The following is a 19,802-nucleotide window of genomic DNA, read 5'->3' as shown; positions in this document are numbered from 1 at the left end:
TGCCATTATGGGCTCTGGCATAGTTGAGTAAGTTGTGGGAAACCTTTCCATGATGGGCTAGCAGATGTAGGGGATTGTAGGTGTACCAACCTATCTATCGGTTAAGGGGACCTCTTCGAAAAGACTATGTATCGATCATCCATTTCTCAAACATCATGTAGTGCGAGAAAATCCAACTGAGGAGATCGAGTCTTGTGGGGAAAAGTGCGCAAACCTCTGCAGAGTGTACAAACTAACCATGGTTAGCCGTGTCCCCGGTTATGGACGTCTTGAGTATCTGGTACTTGAACTACTATGTTGATCCCATCACTTTACTTAATTAATTTGTCGGGTTATTAATTTTAATTTTGGGATTGAGTTGGGGGTACCTTCTCAATATTTTCGACAAACTTTGTAGTTAAATAAAATATTTTCCTTTGTTGTAGGGAAAAACTAGCTTTATGCAAATGATAACCGTAGAGCCTCCACCAGCCATATATACATGTAGTGATAGCTGTTATTTTTTTCATTGTTCTATAGTGTTATCTTGTCAGCATATTCCATGTGCCGACCTACACGGCTGCAACGTATCATGTTGCAGAATTTTTAGACGAAGGGTAAGGTGCGCTAGGTCGTTGTCATGCAGTCAGTATTGCCGTGGACTTGGATGGACTCATTTATCTTCGATGCTTAGTTATCTTATTTTAGATGGTCTTCAACCATATTTTTGTAATTAGTACTCTTTATGAGACACTAGATGTAATAAGTGTGCGATTGAACTCTGTTATAATTCCTCGAGTACTGTGCGTGTTAGCAATACTGATCCAGGGATGAAACTTAAGCACAGAGACTTGACCGTATAAGGTCGGGTCGCTACAGATGATATTTTTCAAGGCAAGTGCATAGGCATCACGTCTGAGAGAAGTAGAGTGACTCCTGCCTGCATCTACTACTACTATTCCACAGATCGACCGCTATCCAGCATGCATCTAGTGTATTAAGTTCATGAAAAAATGGAGTAACGCCTTAAGCACGATGACTTGATGTAGACAAGATAAACTCACGTATGAATAAACCCCATACTCTTACCCTTAATAGCAATGCTACATACGTGTCATGTCCCCTTCTGTCATTGGGATTGAGCACCGTAAGATCGAACCCATTACAAAGCACCTCTTCCACTACTAGGGAAAACCTTATACACAGAAATTTATCAGTAGCGCGGTCTAAAAACGGGCGCTATTGCTAATTAGTAGCAGCGTGGGGTATAAAAACTGCGCTACTACTAAGTTGATAGTAGCAGCGAGGGGTATAAACCCGCGCTACTACTAAATGATCTTCATCATACCCCTGAAACAGGCCATAGTAGTAGCAAGGGCTATAAAACCCACGCTACTACTAAGTAGGTAGCTATAGCGTAGGTAAGACCCCCACGCTATTACTAACCGTGTCCACTACTGCACCATCTACCCCGGCCCGATCCACTCCCACCCCACCACTAAAAAAACTCTCTCACATCCCTAAAAAAAACTCTCGCACGATCTCCTCGGTCCTCCCCACCCCGGCTCCTCTCCCCACGATCTCCTCGCCGCCGCCCCCACCCACGCCGGCCGGTTCCGGCGAGCACCGGCCACGCGCAACACCCCACCTCCTCCTCCCCCTCCCTTCCCCTTCCTCCTCCGCCCGCCCCTTCTCTCTCCTCCTTCCTCCCGGCGGTCGGCGATGGGCGCGGACGAGGAGGAGCACCAGTTCCCCGCGCGGAAGCGCGAGCGCGAGGAGGGGGAGGAGCCCGTGGCCGCTGTCCCAAATCTGCATCAGTCCGTCGAACAGCAGCGGCCGTGCTGTTCCTTCGCCGGCGAGATGTCTACCAATGGCGTCGAGATTAACGGGTACGTTTTGTTCCCCTCTCCGGCAAATAGCCATTGGTAGAAACTGGCACAGATTTTAGGGATTTTTGACTGATTTGCCGGCACCGTCGATTCACTGGATGTGTGCTGCGCCCGGGGCGAGGAGCAGTTCCTTCTTCCCAGCGGAGTCACAGGATTCATGAGCGTCCCAAACGACGCGGTCTGTGCCGCCGGCTATGCGCGGCCGCCTGTGGATGCAGTGGTGGGCGAGGTGTGCTCTGAAGCCACCAGCGACTGGACGCGCAGGTCAGTGAAAATCAATCACCTCTATTTTCTTTGTATCTATTGTTCTGCAATCTCATATCTGGACCATATTTACGTTCTTAGTCACAGAAACGTATTTATTGGGGCCTGCGTGGTATATGTTGTTGTTGGGGTTCATGAACGAGTCATAGTATATTCGGATGTAGCGGTGAAACAGTTTATTTCCATATTTGTTAGGTTCTCAGGCACGTAAAATCTTGGCAGTGAGCTATGGGGTTCCCTGTTGCTGAATTTGTTCATGAAGCATTAGTATTTGATTCAGGACTGCTTTGGCCGGTTTGATTAGTTTGAGAGAGAGTCTGTACTACTGATGTTTTTGCAAGGCACTTTTTTTGGTTGGACTGCATAGTTGATTAGTTTTATGTGGATGCCAGCCGATTAGTCTAGATGATGCCGGGAGCTGCAATGGAGTGGGCTAAGATTGTTGGCGATGCAGTGGTCTCTTACTAGTCACTAAGATATCATTCCATAAGCTGTAATCAGTCATATCCAAAACACAAATTATTATCCCCACTTCTGTCCCTGTTTATTTTCTTGGATTTAAACAATGGATTGACCTCTTAGCCACCAATATATCATTCTGTAAGCTGTAATCAATAGTATCCAAATGGAATGGGACCTTTCTTTTATTTGAAACTTCCAAATCAAGGGTTTTCCTTGAAATATATTCACGGTGGTGTAAGTGATTATCATTCTGTAAGCTGTAATCAATAGTATCCAAATGGAATGGGACCTTTCTTTTATTTGAAACTTCCAAATCAAGGGTTTTCCTTGAAATATATTCACGGTGGTGTAAGTGATTTAGCTTTTGAACAGAAACTTTTACAAGGTTTTGGTTGCTTTGACAGTACAATATGTTCTACTGTACATTATATTTCCATATCTATATAATTTAGTTTGAGAAAGTAACTTAAGGAGGTGTATCCCTTTTTATAATTCCTCTACACTACTCAATCACTATCTGCCTCTAATTATTATAGTGACATCACTTATGGGTGCGAAAACCATGATGCTCTTCTTTACTTGTTTTTTGAGGAAGCTGTAGCCTCCCGCATGCGCATGGTAGATTCAGTTGTGCAAGTGGGTAGTATCTTGATTTCCACTGGACATGTTGCCATGTAGCTGAAAACAATTGATGCTTTGCATAGGTTCATGGCCCTGCCATGTGCTTGCTCATGGCTATGTCCATGAGCAACAGCAAAATCAATCATTTAGTAGCATATCGTCTTAGACCTTAGTACTTGCCCTAGCAACTGGATATACCGGACTCTATAGTGCTAGTGCACTTTCATTTTTGTTAAATTTGTACACCCTGCCTGAGAAAACAGTAGCCGTCACTTAGCTTTTTGTTGGGTGCCTTATATAGGATGCACTTCCTCTATTACCGGACGACATCCACTAGGTTGATGATCCTAAACAGCCTGGGAAAGTGAATGCTTCAATGCTCATCACATACGTGTATGTAGAGTCTAGACTAGTTCATAATCTGTTTTCAACATTTGTACTACTAGATAAGTAGTAATTCTGAACAACTTTGTGGCTTGCAAAAACCAGATTGCAAGTAATTCTGAACATCTTTGTAGCTTGCAAGAACATACTTGAAATCAGTTGACACACGACCCCCGCGACAGAAGTTACTGATTAATGCTAATGATTTAGTAACTACAATTTTTTTCTTTGCCTTGTCCCACTCAGCAATGTATTGTATTTGTCTTCCAAGACTGAACTTGGTGCCAAACATTGCGGCGCGAAGTAAACACATCACCCTGCCTGATGTGGTACTATATATAGTGAATAACCTAACAAGAAATCTGCTAACACACAAAGTAATTTAGTTCACATATGCATTTCTGTGTTTCTTTTGGACTTTATGTTTTTCTATGCATTTGCCAAATCTATATATTTAGTTTGAATAAGAAGTGAGGAATTAAGCATATATATTCGGCATGAGCCCCTTTAAATTGCTAGATGATAAGGAATCTTAACTTAATGGGCCTTGTGAATTGTAATATACTATTTAGTTTAACTGATGCAATTTGCGTACTAACAAGTTTTCACTTTCCGGACGTGGGTGCAGGGGTGATCGACGCTGACTAGCGTGGCCCGGTGGGTGTTGTGCTCTTCAACCACTTGGAGGCGGACTTTGCTGTGAAGCACGGTGGCCACGTCGAACAGATGATTGTCCAAGTGATTTTGACACCGGAGGTCTTCGAGGTGGAGGTCCTCGACGCCATCATCCGGGGGAAGGAGGATTCGGGTACATTGGCATTTGAACTCCGAGCCTTGGTAGATACATCTAGAGAAGTGATTTGTTTAGGTTGGTGGTGGATCACTAGGGGAGGTACTTCGATGATGGTTGTGTGTCTGATGTTAAATGGAATCCTGAGATGGTTCTGTGATGTTGGTTTGCTTTGCAATGGACGTATTACCATTCATGAATACCACATCTAACTTTTAATTTTTTTAATTCCTAAATTGTTAGTAGTAGCGTGGGGTAAAAGTGAGCGCTACTAGTAGTTAGGTTAGTAGTAGCGTGGGTGTTAGCTTAGTAGTAGCGCGGGTTTAGCCCATGCTACTAGTAACAGTTAGCTGTAGCGCCTTATTGGTAGCGCGGCTGTCCGTGCTGCTAATAGCCTAAAAACCCGCGCTGCTGCTAGCCTTTTCCCTAGTAGTGTTCCCATGGCAAGATAAATCAATCTAGTTGGCCAAACCAAACTAATAAATCGAAGAAGAGATATGAAGCTATAGTAATCATGCATAAGAGAGTTCGGAGAAAACTCAAATAATATTCATGTATAGTTTTGATCATAAACTCACAATTCATTAGATCCCAACAAACACACTGCAAAAAGTAATCACATCAAATAGATCTCCAAGAACACCGAGGAGAACATTATATTGAAGATCAAATAGAGAGAAGAAGCCATCTAGCAGCTACTAACTATGGACCCATAGGTCCATGGTAAACTACTCACGCATCATCGGAAGGGCAGCAAGGATGATGTAGAGCCCCTCCGTGATCGGATCCACCTTTGGCAAAATTGTCGAAAAAGGCCTCGAGATCGGATCTCGTGCTTATGGAACTTGCAACGGCAAAAAAAGTATTTCATGGACTCCTCTATTGGTTTCACTATTTTAGAGAATTTATAGAAGTGGAGTTAGGTCAAACGGAGCCATGTGGGCCCCACAAGACACCAGGGCGCACCATGCTGGCTTGTGGGCCCATGCCTCATCATCTGGTCTTCTCCCAAAGCTTCTAGTGTCTCTTTTGTCCAGAAGAAAAATCTCCAAAAATTTTCGTGGCATTTGGACTTCGTTTGGTACTGATATTCTGCAAAACCAAAAACAAGCAAAAAACAACAACTCGCACTGGACAACAAGTTAATAGGTTGTCCCAAGAAATGATATATAATTGCTTGAAAGTGTATATAAAACATCCAAGATTGATAATATAATAGCATGGAACAATCAAAAATCATAGTTACTCTTGAGATGTATCAGCAACCGATTTGTATCAAATACTCATGACGTACAGTAAATTAACAAGTAGAATAACATTAACTTTGTATATCTGAAGAACCATTCTTCATATCCGCCAAGTACTTCTTGCAATTGTGTTTCTATTGGCCCTTCTGTTTGCAGTAGAAACATTTAGTCTCCTTTGTGGCTCCGCCCTTGTTCTTTTGAGAGATGGTCTTACCGGCACTAGTATACTTCTTCTTGGACTTGCCCTTCTTCTTGATACTGGTGGTCTTGTTGACCACCAAAACTTGTTTGTTCTTCTCCATCCCAGCCTTCATGGTTTTGAGCATAGCAAACAACTTGTTTGCACTTTTCTCCATCCCGTTCATGTTGTAATTCATTATAAAACCATTGCAAGATGGGGGGAGTGAAGCAAGCACAATATCTGTATGGAGTGTTGGAGGAATTCCGAATTCCAGAGAAGCCAGTCTATCAAAATAGCCAGTGAGCTTCATTATATACTCACCCATTGAGGAACCCTCTGGCATCTTGCATTCAATCAAGGCCTTGGTTATTTTAAAACATTCGGTCCTTGCCCACTTCTTGTACAAAAATTCTAGAGACCCAATTATGAATTGAGTAGTAGAATGTTCAAAACTTTTTTGTTGTCCAGGATCCATGCAAGTCAACATGAGACACTAGACTGACTCATAGTTATAACTACGAGCAGTGAAAGCATCTACAACTTCTTTTGATGCATCCTTTGTAGGAGGATCACCTAGGGGATGATCCAGCACATACTCCTTCTTTGCACTCCTGAGAACAAATCTCATGTTCCGGATCCAATCCGCATAGTTTCCACCATTAGCAACCAACTTTTCTTTCTCTAACATAGGGTCTAAGTTGACCATATTGCAAGCCACTGATCTACAATGATAAACACAAATATATTTAGACATATTTCATAATTAATCATCGTACTAGTGTTTTAACAATTTTTAATATAAAGTACACTCCCACTCTAATCAGTATCTCTCATAGTTGATAGCGAGTGATTCAAGATCCTGATCTTATTCTTAGCCATTGATGTGGACATCACTAATGACGAGAATTTTGACCGTCAGGAAAACTTTTGCTGATCATATCTCCATATGAATCTGGTTCATATTTTGATCCTTCGTGCTCTGAGCTAACTATTCAGCTAGAACTTCAAGACAATCAAGTTCTATCTGCATACATGGTTTGACCATCCCTATCTTACACCTCACATTCCGTTTGTACTCATGTGGACATGGTGCACTCTGGAACACTACGTGTTATAGACAATTACAACACCGGGAAGAGCACCTTTTAAACTTTATATTTACTGTGATAGATCACCCTGATAATTGACTACTGCGTAATCAAAGGGTGCAAACAACAAAGTGATAAACATCTCAACAATTCATAATAGCATGATATGGTATAGCCCTGGGCGCCGAGAATGTCTCCATGGTCCTCCAAGGTCTTCATGAAGTTTTTCCTAGGAATCGTTGTCATGGCGACAATTTTGAAAACTATCGCCATGGCACCGATTTTGTTCTCATGCAGCTGGTGAAGCTTCGTGTACTCCGTGCAACCTGTAGGTTGTCTCTACATCTATTACATTAAGGTGGAAATCCCATAGCTCCAGCCATCATGCCGTGACATCAATGCCACTTAACATCACAACATATAACCATCTCATACATAAACTCATTATCATGACAAAGGCTATACCACATCATATGCAAACCAGCAAAACCAAGTTAGACGTCCTCTACTCAGTTTGTAAAATTTTAATTATGTGGTTGCTAGGGTTTCCAGATAACACCAACTACCTACATGCACAATCTAGGCGATGATTCTTGTTGCTAGATTAACTTTTGGGGTGTGTGAAAGAAGAGACTTAATTAAAAATCTCTGGCCACACTAAACTTTGTCAAATACACGTGACCCCCTAGAAGATCGTTCATCTTCATTGCTCTCTTGTGTACGCAACATTTCACTATTCTTGACTATGATGAAGCCCAAAGAACTGTTAGCAGATCATTGATAGACAGAGTCAAACAATTTTCAAAACTTTATACAAAGGTACATCATGCCGTCAATGAATTGAACCAAAGCAACACTCAAGGGAAGCATAGCAAGAACATCGAACCCTCACATAAAAATGTGATCTAGATCGAAACCTGGATCTATTCATATGGAACCGCTCATGATGCCACTGTTGTAAAGCGTAGTAGAAAACAAAAAAAATCGCCCTACGATCACCCAGGAACAATATGAAGATGCATATAGGGTTTGGATCAACGACCGTTGCCGACTCCAGAGCATAGCGGAAGTAGATGAGTCGGTGTAGATCATACTAGGAGTCCCTCGAGATATTGTTGACGATCCCGCAAACTGCCCTCGAATGGAAGACCGAAAGCACGACCTCTCTACTTGGTTGCAAGCGTACGGTCTTCACGATCCAGCCGAGCTTCACCGTCTAGACCTAATCGTCACCGGAGAATTAGAGGGAGGAAATTAGAACCACACTTGGCTTCTAATTATGAGGATTACAGGAACTAGGTCTAGCTCTAAGTAGTCAACTAGGACCAACTATAACTAGAACTAGTTGAACTAGAGGAGGCTCTAAAACTTGTGTCATCAAAAGGGCCAACACCTCAATTATATATAGGTTAGAAGGGAGAGAGGGGATACCACCAAGGAGGGAAAGTCCCTCCTTGGGGCGTCGACCAAGGGGCAGGAGTTGGAATCCTCCTCTAGTCCAATTCGGCCTTCCCCTTAGGAAGGGGGGGCATCTCCACTTGGGCCTTTATCCCCGTAGTTGCCTTCCACCACTTGGCCTTTTAAGGCTTATTGATATTAAATTAAATATAAAAGCCTTCTAACAATTACTAGAGCCCCTTATTATTAATTTAACACATGCATAAACATTTTTCACCTATAAATTATTTATCGGTAATACTCGGTATTGCCGAAAAAACTCAAAAACCCTACCTGTCGTGGTTTTTTCACAACAGATATCCGCGTGAAAGGACTTAGTCGTGAGGCCATCACCGCTAGGTGATTGATTGAACGGGGTTGATCGAAATCAAGAAACAAGGGTTTACCCAGGTTCGGCCCCTCAAGGTGGAGGTAAAAGCCTACTCTTGCTTGATTGATACCGATGATTATCATCTCGATTAAAAGGGTGCCACTTGGCTAATTAACCTAGTACCCGGGAGCTTGTAAATTAGTCTTTCTACCTCAGGGGCTCCTCTTTATATACAGGTGGGGGCCCTGGGATTACAACAGAGTCTAGGTCATACTACGATCCGTGACCTAGTATGTGATACGTTCATTTTGCATCATGTTTTTCCTACTGTTATTTATAATGTTTTTATGCATAATAATTCTTTTTGGAGTAATTCTAATGCCTTTTCTCTCATATTATGGAAGGTTTACACAAAGAGGGAGAATACCGACAGCTGGAATTCTGGACCTAAAAAAGCAATGTCAGAGTTACCTATTCTGCACATCTCCAAATAAGCTGAAAATTTACGGAGAATTGTTCTACAATATATGAAAAATATTGGAGCAAATAACTAGAGGCAATAATAAAGTTGTTATTTATATGCCCTAGAGGCAATAATAAAGTTGTTATTTATATTTCCTTATATCATGATAAATGTTTATTATTCATGCTAGAATTGTATTAACCGGAAACTTGATACATGTGTGAATACGTAGACAAAACAAAGTGTCCCTAGTATGCCTCTACTTGACTAGCTCGTTAATCAAAGATGGTTAAGTTTCCTAACCATAGACATGTGTTGTCATTTGATGAACATGATCACATCATTAGGAGAATGATGTGATCAAAAAGACCCATCCGTTAGCTTAGCATAATGACCATTAAGTTTTATTGCTATTGCTTTCTTCATGACTTAAACATATTCCTTTGACTATGAGATTATGCAACTCCCGAATACCATAGGAACACCTTGTGTGCTATCAAATGCCACAACATAACTGGGTGATTATAAAGATGCTATACAGGTGTCTCCGAAGGTGTTTGTTGGGTTGGCATAGATCAAGATTAGGATTTGTCACTCTGAGTATCGGAGAGGTATCTCTGGGCCCCCTCTGTAACGCACATCATGATAAGCCTTGCAAGAAATGTGATTAATGAGTTAGTTGCGGGATGATGCATTACAGAACAAGTAAAGAGACTTGTCGGTAATGGGATTGAACTAGGTATGAAGATACCGAAGATTGAATATCGGGAAAGTAACATACCGATGACAAATGGAATGACGTATGTTGTCATTGCGGTTTTACTGATAAAGATCTTCATAGAATATGTGGGAACTAATATCAGCATCCAGGTTCCCCTGTTGGTTACTGATCGGAGATGTGTCTCGGTCATGTCTACATAGTTCTCGAACCCGTAGGGTCCGCACGCTTAACGTTCGACGGCGATTTGTATTATGAGTTATGTGTTTTGGTGACTAAAGATTGTTCGGAGTCCCGAATGAGATCACGGACATGACGAGGAGTCTTGAAATGGTCAAGAGGTAAATATTGATATATTGGACGATAGTATTCGGATACCATAATAGTTTCGGATATTTTTCGGAGTACCGAGGGGTTACCGGAACCCCCTGTTAAAGTAATGGGCCAACACGGGCCATAGGGGGAGAGAGAGGGGAGCCCACAAGGGGTAGCGCATTCCCCCCCATGGGTAGTCCGAATTGGAGAAGGGGAGGGGGCGCGGCCCCCTTTCATTCTCCCTCTCCTTCCCCCCTTTCCCTCTCCGAAAGAAGGAGGGGGGGGGGGGCGACTAGGACTAGGAGTCCAAGTCGGTTTCCCCCCATGGGCACGCCTCCTCCCTCTCCTACTTTATATACGGAGGCAGGGGGCACCCCAAGGCACATCAATTGTTCTCTTAGCCGTGTGCGGTGCCCTCTTCCATAGTTTACTCCTCCGGTCATATTGTCGTAGTGCTTAGGCGAAGCCCTGCACGGATCACATCACCATCATTGTCACCACACCGTCGTGCTAACGAAACTCTCCCTCGACACTTTGCTGGATCAAGAGTTCGAGGGACGTCATCGAGCTGGACGTGTGCAGAACTCGGAGGTTTCGTACATTCGGTGCTTGATCGGTTGGGTCGCGAAGATGTTCGACTACATCAACCGCGTTAAGCTAAAGCTTCCGCTTCCGGTCTACGAGGGTACATGGACACACTCTCCCCCTCTCATTGCTATGCATCTCCTAGATAGATCTTGCGTGGTCGTAGGAATTTTTTTGAAATTGCATGCTACGTTCCCCAACAGTGGCATGGGAGCCAAGTCTATGCGTAGATGATATGCACGAGTAGAACACAAAGAGTTGTGGGCGATCATAGTCATATTGCTTACCACCCAACGTCTTATTTTGATTCAGCGGTATTGTTGGATGAAGCGGCCTGGACTAACCTTACATGACCACATTCATGAGACCGGTTCCACCGACAGACATGCAACTTGTTTTGCATAAAGGTGGCTGGCAGGTGTCTGTTTCTCCAACTTTATTTGAATCGAATTTGACGCGTTGGTAAGAACAGTTCTTACTAGAAGCCCATAGCAGCCACGTAAAACTTGCAACAACAAAGTAGAGGACGTCTAACTTGTTTCTGCAGGGCATGTTGTGATGTGATATGGTCAAGACATGATGTGATATATTTTGATGTATGAGATGATCATGTTTTGTAAAAGTTATCGGCAACTGGGAGGAGCCTTATGGTTGTCGCTTTATTGTATGAAATGCAATCGCCATGTAATTGCTTTAATTTATCACTCTGCGTTAGCAATAGTCGTAGAAGCAATAGTTGGAGAGATGATAACGACGCTATGATGGAGATCAAGGTGTCAAGCCGGTGACGATGGAGATCATGATGGTGATTTGGAGATGGAGATCAAAGGCACAAGATGATGATGGCCATATCATGTCACATATTTTGATTGGATGTGATCTTTATCTTTTATGCATCTTATTTTGCTTAGTACGGTGGTAGCATTATAAGATGATCCCTCACTAAATTTCAAGGTAGAAGTGTTCTCCCCGAGTATGCACCGTTGCGACAGTTCGTCGTGCCGAGACACCACGTGATGATCGGGTGTGATAAGCTCAACGTTCACATACAATGGCAAGACAGTTTTGCACGTGCGGAATACCCGGGTTAAATTTGATGAGCCTAGCATGTACAGACATGGCCTTAGAACACTGAGACCGAAAGGTCGAACACGAATCATATAGTAGATATGATCAACATAGAGATTTTCACCATTGAAAACTACTCCATCTCACGTGATGGTCGGACATGGTTTAGTTGATATGGATCAAGTGATCATTTAGATGACTCGAGGGATGTCTATCTAAGTGGGAGTTCTTGAGTAATATGATTAATTGAACTTAAATTTATCATGAACTTAGTCTTGATAGTTTTTGCATCTCTATGTTGTAGATCAATGGCCCGTGCTACCGTTCGCTTGAATTTTAATGCAATCCTAGAGAAAGCTAAGTTGAAAGATGATGGTAGCAACTACACGGATTGGGTCCGTAACTTGAGATTTATCCTCATTGCTGCACAGAAGAATTACGTCCTTGATGCACCGTTAGGTGCAAGGCCTGCTGCAGGAACAACTCCGGACATTATGAACGTCTGGCAAGCTAAATCTGATGACTACTCGATAGTTCAGTGTGCCATGGTTTACGGCTTAGAATCGGGACTTAAAAGACGTTTTGAATGTCATGGAGCATATGAGATGTTCCATGAGTTGAAGTTAATATTTCAAGCAAATGCACGAGTTGAGAGATATGAAGTCTCCAACAAGTTCTATAGCTGCAAGATGGAGGAGAATAGTTCTGTCAGTGAACACATACTCAGAATGTCAGGGTACCATGACCACTTGACACAGCTGGGAGTTAATCTTCCGGATGATAGTGTCATTGACAGAGTTCTTCAATCATTGCCACCAAGCTATAAAGGCTTCGTGATGAACTATAATATGCAGGGATGAACAAGAAGATTCTCGAGCTCTTCGCAATGCTCAAGGCCGCGGAGGTAGAAATCAAGAAGGAGCATCAAGTGTTGATGGTTAACAAGACCACTAGTTTCGAGAAAAAGGGTAAAGGAAAGAAGGGGAACTTCGTGAAGAATAGCAAGCAAGTTGCCGCTCCGAGGAAGAAGCCCAAGTTTGGACTTAAGCCTGAAACCGAGTGCTTCTACTGCAAAGGGACTGGTCACTGGCAGCAGATCTGCCCCAAGTATTTGGCGGATAAGAAGGATGGCAAAGTGAAAGGTATATTTGATATACATGTTATTGATGCATACCTTACTAATGCTCGCAGTAGCGCGTGGGTATTTGATACTGGTTTTGTTGCTCATATTTGCAACTCGAAACAGGGCCTACAAATTAAACGAAGATTGGCTAAGGACGAGGTGACGATGCGCGTCAGAAATGGTTCCAAGGTCGATGTGATCGTTGTCGGCATGCTACCTCTACATCTACCTTCGAGATTAGTTTTAGACCTGAATAATTGTTATTTGGTGTCGGCGTTGAGCATGAACATTATATCTAGATCTTGTTTGATGCGAGACAATTATTCATTTAAATCAGAGGATAATGGTTGTTTTATTTATATTATTAATATATTTTATGGTCATGCACCTTTGAAGAGTGGTCTATTTTTGTTGAATCTCGATAGTAGTGATACACATATTCATAATGTTGAAGCCAAAAGATGCTGAGTTGATAATGATAGTGCAACTTATTTGTGGCACTGCCGTTTAGGTCATATTGGTGTAAAGCGCATGAAGAAACTCCATACGGATGGTCTTTTGGAATCACTTGGTTATGAATCACTTAATGCTTGTGAACCATGCCTCATGGGCAAGATGACTAAGACTCTGTTCTCCGGAACAATGGAGCGAGCCACTGACTTATTGGAAATAATACATATTGATGTATGCGGTCCGATGAGTGTTGAGGCTCGCGGCGGGTATCGTTATTTTCGAACCTTCATAGATGATTTGAGCAGATATGGGTATATCTACTTGATGAAACATAAGTCTGAAACATTTGAAAAGTTCAAAGAATTTTAGAGTGAAGTGGAAAATCATCGTAACAAGAAAATAAAGTTTCTACGATCTGATCATGGAGGCGAATATTTGAGTTACGAGTTTGGTCTTCATTTAAAACAATGAGGAATAGTTTCACAACTCACGCCACCCGAAACACCACAGCGTAATGGTGTGTCCGAATGTCGTAACCGTACTTTTTTGAATATTTATTGTGGGGTAAAACCCCACAACCCTTTATTATATAAAAGAAGAAAAACAGTCAAACAATATACAAGCACCGAGAGAGTGCTAAAGTTCAAGAGAAAAGACCTACCTAAAACTTACCTATACTTACAAAAGGGCATTGACCCAAGCTATGAGTTGTCTTCTAATGCTATCACTAAGCCTATGAGCTAACAGAAGAATATCATGTAAAGATTTACATCTCCAAGAGGCAAAATGAGCCTCCTCCCCTTTGAAGGTCCTTCCATTCCTTAAGTCTAGATGTTCCATGCTGTTGTGAGAATCACCTCAAAGAAGAAAGGATGGCCAAAACTAGTTTTAGCATTAAATATACATTCATGAATATCAGACCCCTGAGTCCAATCAATCTGGAGATAATTCCACACCCTACAGCTGAAGTTACACTGGAAAAACAGGTGTGCTCTATCTTCATGGATGTATGCATTACACATAACACAAAGATTATCATCATTTGGTGACCTCCAGTGTCTTCTAACCAACATGTCCTTAGTGTTAAGTCTATCAAAGAACAACAACTAGCCAAAAACATTAATTTTCATGGTGCATTTGCTCTTCCATAACCATTTGCATGGCAGAATAGTAGGCATATGGGAATACATGATAGTGTAAAAACCTTTCGTCGAGAATGTCCCTGACTTAGAGGGCCAAACCCACTGGTCAGGGAGAAGAGGATCTCTCTGCAAGTTCAATAGCCAATCTTCCAAAATATTCAGCTCAGCAACATCTTCCTGGGAGATGGGAGGACAAAACATGGAGAAAAGATCCTGAGTTTGAAGCACATCCATGACCGAGACTTTATCATCCTTCAAAAAAGAGAACAACCTTGGAAGCCTCCTCACTAAAGGCATAGAAGAGCCAGCTAGATGCCATGCATCATGCCAAAACAAGGTTGTGTCACCCATGTTAATATGAACAGAAGCAACTGCTCTGTACATGTCATTCAGCTTGAAAACATCCTTCCACCAAAAAGATCCAGTCATAACAGTGGCCTGTGGCACTATGTTATCATAGTAAGAATCCCATACCAAAGAAACCCAAGGAACATCATGCTTGTTATGGAACTTATGTAGGTGTTTCATGAGAAGCCCATGGTTTTGGATATTAAAATTGAGAATGCCCAATCCTCCCTTATCCTTTGGTCTGCATACCAAATCCCAAGCAGTGAGAGATTGTTTTGGTGTGTCTGAGTTACCTCTCCAAAGACACTTCCTAAAAATTCTATCCAATTGCTTGATGATTCCTGGGGGGATATGCAAAGTGCAGAGGAAATATATTGGCATGGATGTTAAAACTGAAGTCAGCAGTTGCAACCTGGAGCCTTGGTTTAACATAGAGGAACTAGCAGATAACCTTCTCTCAATGTTATCCACTAGAGGGAGGAGATCCACAATTTTGGGCCAGTTGAATGCTGGAACACAGCCAACATGTTTTTGAGAGTCACCAATTGCTCATCAACAGCTGGCAAAATGATGATTGTGTCATCTGCATACTAGATGATAGGGTAGTTGAGGTCATGGGATGGGATTGGTAATGTCAAAGTTCCTTGAACCAACATGTGGTTAACCACAGACTATAACAGATCAGCAGCAATAACAAAAAGTAGTGGTGACAAAGGGTCTCCCTGCCTGACCCCACATTTGCATTGAAATTGCTTGCCTGGTATTCCATTTAACAGAACAGAAGATGTCCGAGATGATAAAATCTCCTTACCAATGCAATCCACTTGGTATCAAAACCCTTATGATGAAGAACCTGCAGAATTACCTCATGATCAACTGTATCAAAAGCCTTAGCAAAGTCTAGTTTTAGGATTATAATTGGGTTTTTTGACTGCTTGCATTGATGAATGTACTCAAAAGCCAAGTCTAAACAATCCTGTATAGACTTGCTTTTCAAAAACCCATACTGGTTCTTGTGTATGCATTGCAAGATCACCTTCTGTAATCGATTAGCCAACAGTTTGTGAGGAATTTCAGACAAGTGTTGGTCAGTGAAATGGGTCTGAAATCATCTGGTCCCTCTAGTGAGATCATCTTGGGGATGAGAGTGATCAGAGAGCCATTTATGTTTTGCAAAGATAACTTCCCATCATAAAATGCCTGAATTAGCTAAAAAAATCCTGCTCAATGATAGGCCAACATTTCTTAATAAACATACCATTGAAACCATCCGGGCCAGGTGCTCTGTCTATGTGGAGTTCCTTCAAAACCCTGTTAATTTCCTCCAGGGAAAATGGAGCTGAGAGTACCTCCAGTCCTTCAACCGGATGTAGTAATAACCTTATTAGATATGGTGTGATCTATGATGTCTCTTACCGATTTACCACTATTGTTTTGGGGTTATGCATTAGAGACAACTGCATTCACATTAAATAGGGCACCATCTAAATCCGTTGAGATGACACCATATGAACTTTGGTTTGGCAAGAATCTGGAACTGTCGTTTCTTAAAGTTTGGGGTTGCGATGCTTATGTGAAAAAGTTTCAGCCTGATAAGCTCGAACCCAAATCGGAGAAGTAAGTCTTCATAGGATACACAAAATAAACTGTTGGGTACACCTTCTATCACAAATCTGAAGGCAAGATATTTGTTGCTAAGAATGGATCCTTTCTAGAGAAGGAGTTTCTCTCGAAATAAGTTAGTGGGACGAAAGTGGAACTTGATGAGGTAGTTGTACCTTGTCTAGAATTGGAAAGTAGTTCATCACAGAAATCAGTTCCAGTGATGCCTACACCAATTAGTGAGGAAGCTAATGATAATGATCATGAAACTTCAGATCTAGTTACTACCGAACCTCTTAGGTCAACCAGAGTACATTCCTATTGGGGAACGCAGTATTTCAAAAAAAATTCCTATGATCACACAAGACCTATCTAGGAGATGCATAACAACGAGACGGGAGAGTGTGTCCACGTACCCTCGTAGACAGAAAGAGGAAGCGTTTAGTAATGCGGTTGATGTAGTCGAACGTCTTCACGATCCAACGATCCAAGTACCGAACGTACGACACCTCCGTGTTCTGCACACGTTCAGCCAAATGACGTCCCTCGAGCTCTTGATCCAATTGAGGACGAGGGAGAGTTCCGTCAGCACGACGGCGTGGCGATGGTGATGATGAAGTTACCGACGGAGAGCTTCACCTAAGCACTGATAGTTCTCCAACGTATCTACTTCTCCTAACGCTTTTCCTCTTGTTTTGGACTCTAATTTGCATGATTTGAATGAAACTAACCCCGGACTGACGCTGTTTTCAGCAGAACTACCATGGTGTTGTTTTTGTGCAGAAATAAAAGTTCTCGAAATGGAACGAAACTTTGCGAGGACTTTTTATATAATATATAAGAATTTCTAGAGCCAAGACCTACCGGAGAGGGGACCCTGGGTGGGCACAACCCACTAGGGCACGCCCCCCTCTCCTGGCGCACCCAGGTGGGTTGTCCCCACCTGGTGGCCCCGCCGACCCTGAAACCAACGCTAGAAATTCCTATTTTTGGAAAAAAATCAGGGAGAAAGAATTATCCCGATCCACGAGACAGAGCCGCCGCCAAGCCCTGTTCTTCCTCGGGAGGGTAGATTTGGAGTCCGTTTGGGGCTCCGGAGAGGGGGATCTTTGTTCTTCGTCATCACCAACCCTTCTCCATCGCCAATTCAATGATGCTCCTCACCAGGAGTGAGTAATTCCTTCATAGGCTCGCTGGTCAGTGAGGAGTTGGATGAGATTCATCATGTAATCGAGTTAGTTTTGTTAGGGCTTGATCCCTAGTATCCACTATATTCTTAGATTAATGTTGCTATGACTTTGCCATGCTTAATGATTGACACTTTGGGCCCGGGTGCCATGATTTTAGATCTGAACCGTTTATGCTATCATCATTATATCCATGTTCTAGACCCGATCTTGCAAGTTATAGCCACCTACTACGTGTTATGATCCGGCAACCCTGGAGTGACAACAACCGGGCCCACTCCCGGTCATGACCGTAGTTTGAGGAGTTCATGTATTCACTATGTGCTAATGCTTTGTTCCAGTTCTCTATTAAAAGGGGGCCTTAATATCCCTTAGTTTCCAATATGGACCCTGCTGCCATGGGAGGGTAGGATAAAAGATGTCATGCAAGTTCTTTTAATAAAGCACGTATGACTATTTACAGAATACATGCCTACATTATATTGATGAACTGGAGCTAGTGCCATGTCGCCCTAGGTTATAACTGTCACATGATGAATATCATCCAACAAGTCACCGATCCAATGCCTACGAAATTTTCCATATTGTTTTTGCTAAGTTACTACTGCTATATCACTGTTACACTTGCTACAAAATTACTGCTATCATTGTTACTGTTACTATTGCTGCTGTCACTACTATCAAAACTATCAAACTACTTTGCTACTGATCACTTTGCTGCAGATAAGTAATATCCAGGTGTGGTTGAATTGAAAACTCAGCTGCTAATACCTTCAAATATTCTTTGGCTCCCCTTGTGTCAAATCTATAAATTTGGGTTGAATACTGTACCCTCAAAAACTGTTGCGATCCCCTATATTTGTGGGTTATCAAGACCTTTTTCTGGCGCCGTTGCCGGGGAGCATAGCTATATTTGTTGAGTCGCTTGGGATTTTTATCATATTATCACTATGAAGAATTTGAAGGATCCTAAGACTAAGATATTTCCCTCAAGGATGAGGGGAGGTAAGGAACTACCATCCAGTTCTGCTTTAGATTCACCTTCTGTTATGAATAAACTTGCAACACCACCACATGCTATTAACTCTGATATGTTGCAAGTTATTGATGATGCTACTTCTACTATGAATGATGCTAGTACCTTGCTTGATAATGATGATGCGCCACTTGGTGAATTTCTTGATAAACAAATTGCTAGACTAATACAACATGATGTTGTTGAATCTGATGATGAGCTTGAAACTGAAACTCCTGAAACACCTGCTAGAACTAGCCTTCCTAGATATGAATTGCCTAAGGTACCAGAAGGTTATGTTATGAGTGAAGAAACAACTAGAGATATTCTTGCTTGTAATGATAGAGATGATCTAGAGAAATTATTACACAAGTATAAGGAAAAATCTCTAAATGCTAGAATGAAATGTGATCCTAAGTTTGCTACTTCACCTATGTTTATTGATAATAAGGATTATGGATGCTTTGTTGACCCAGAGTTAATTACTTTGGTTAAATCTGATCCTTTCCATGGTTATGAAAATGAAACTGTTGTGGCACATCTTACTAAGTTGAATGACATAGCCACCCTTTTTACTCATGATGAGAAAACTCGCCATTACTTTATTCTCAAATTATTTCATTTCTCATTAAAGGGTGATGTGAAAGTTTGGTACAATACTCTTGCTCCTGGTTGTGTGCGTAGTCCCCAGGATATGATTTATTACGTACTGTTGGACAAGCTGAAGAATTATTGAATAACATATTGAAAAACTACGATGATTGGACTATTCCTGAACCACTGGCTAAACCCACTCCAAAGAAGAGGGGTATGTTATATCTCAGTCCTGAGGATATGCAAGAGGCAAAGAAATCTATGAAGGAAAAAGGTATTGAAGCTGAGGATGTTAAAAATGTACCTCCTATTGAAGAAATACATGGGCTTAGTACACCACCACTGCCTAAGTTGGTAGAGGTAAATTCTCTTATGAAGTTTAATGATAATGACAATCCTCACAATATGCATCCTAGTCAATGCCTTTATGAGTTTGAAAACTACATTAGAAAACAAGATCACTTCAATGCAAATGTTTTGAAACAATTGAAATATAATTCTGATATGATTGCTCGC

This window comes from Triticum urartu, chromosome 1, assembly GCF_003073215.2.
Source record: "Triticum urartu cultivar G1812 chromosome 1, Tu2.1, whole genome shotgun sequence".
In the NCBI taxonomy this organism is placed as follows: domain Eukaryota; kingdom Viridiplantae; phylum Streptophyta; class Magnoliopsida; order Poales; family Poaceae; genus Triticum; species Triticum urartu.
The sequence above is the reverse complement of the archived record's forward strand: the minus strand, read 5'-3'. Positions refer to the sequence as shown.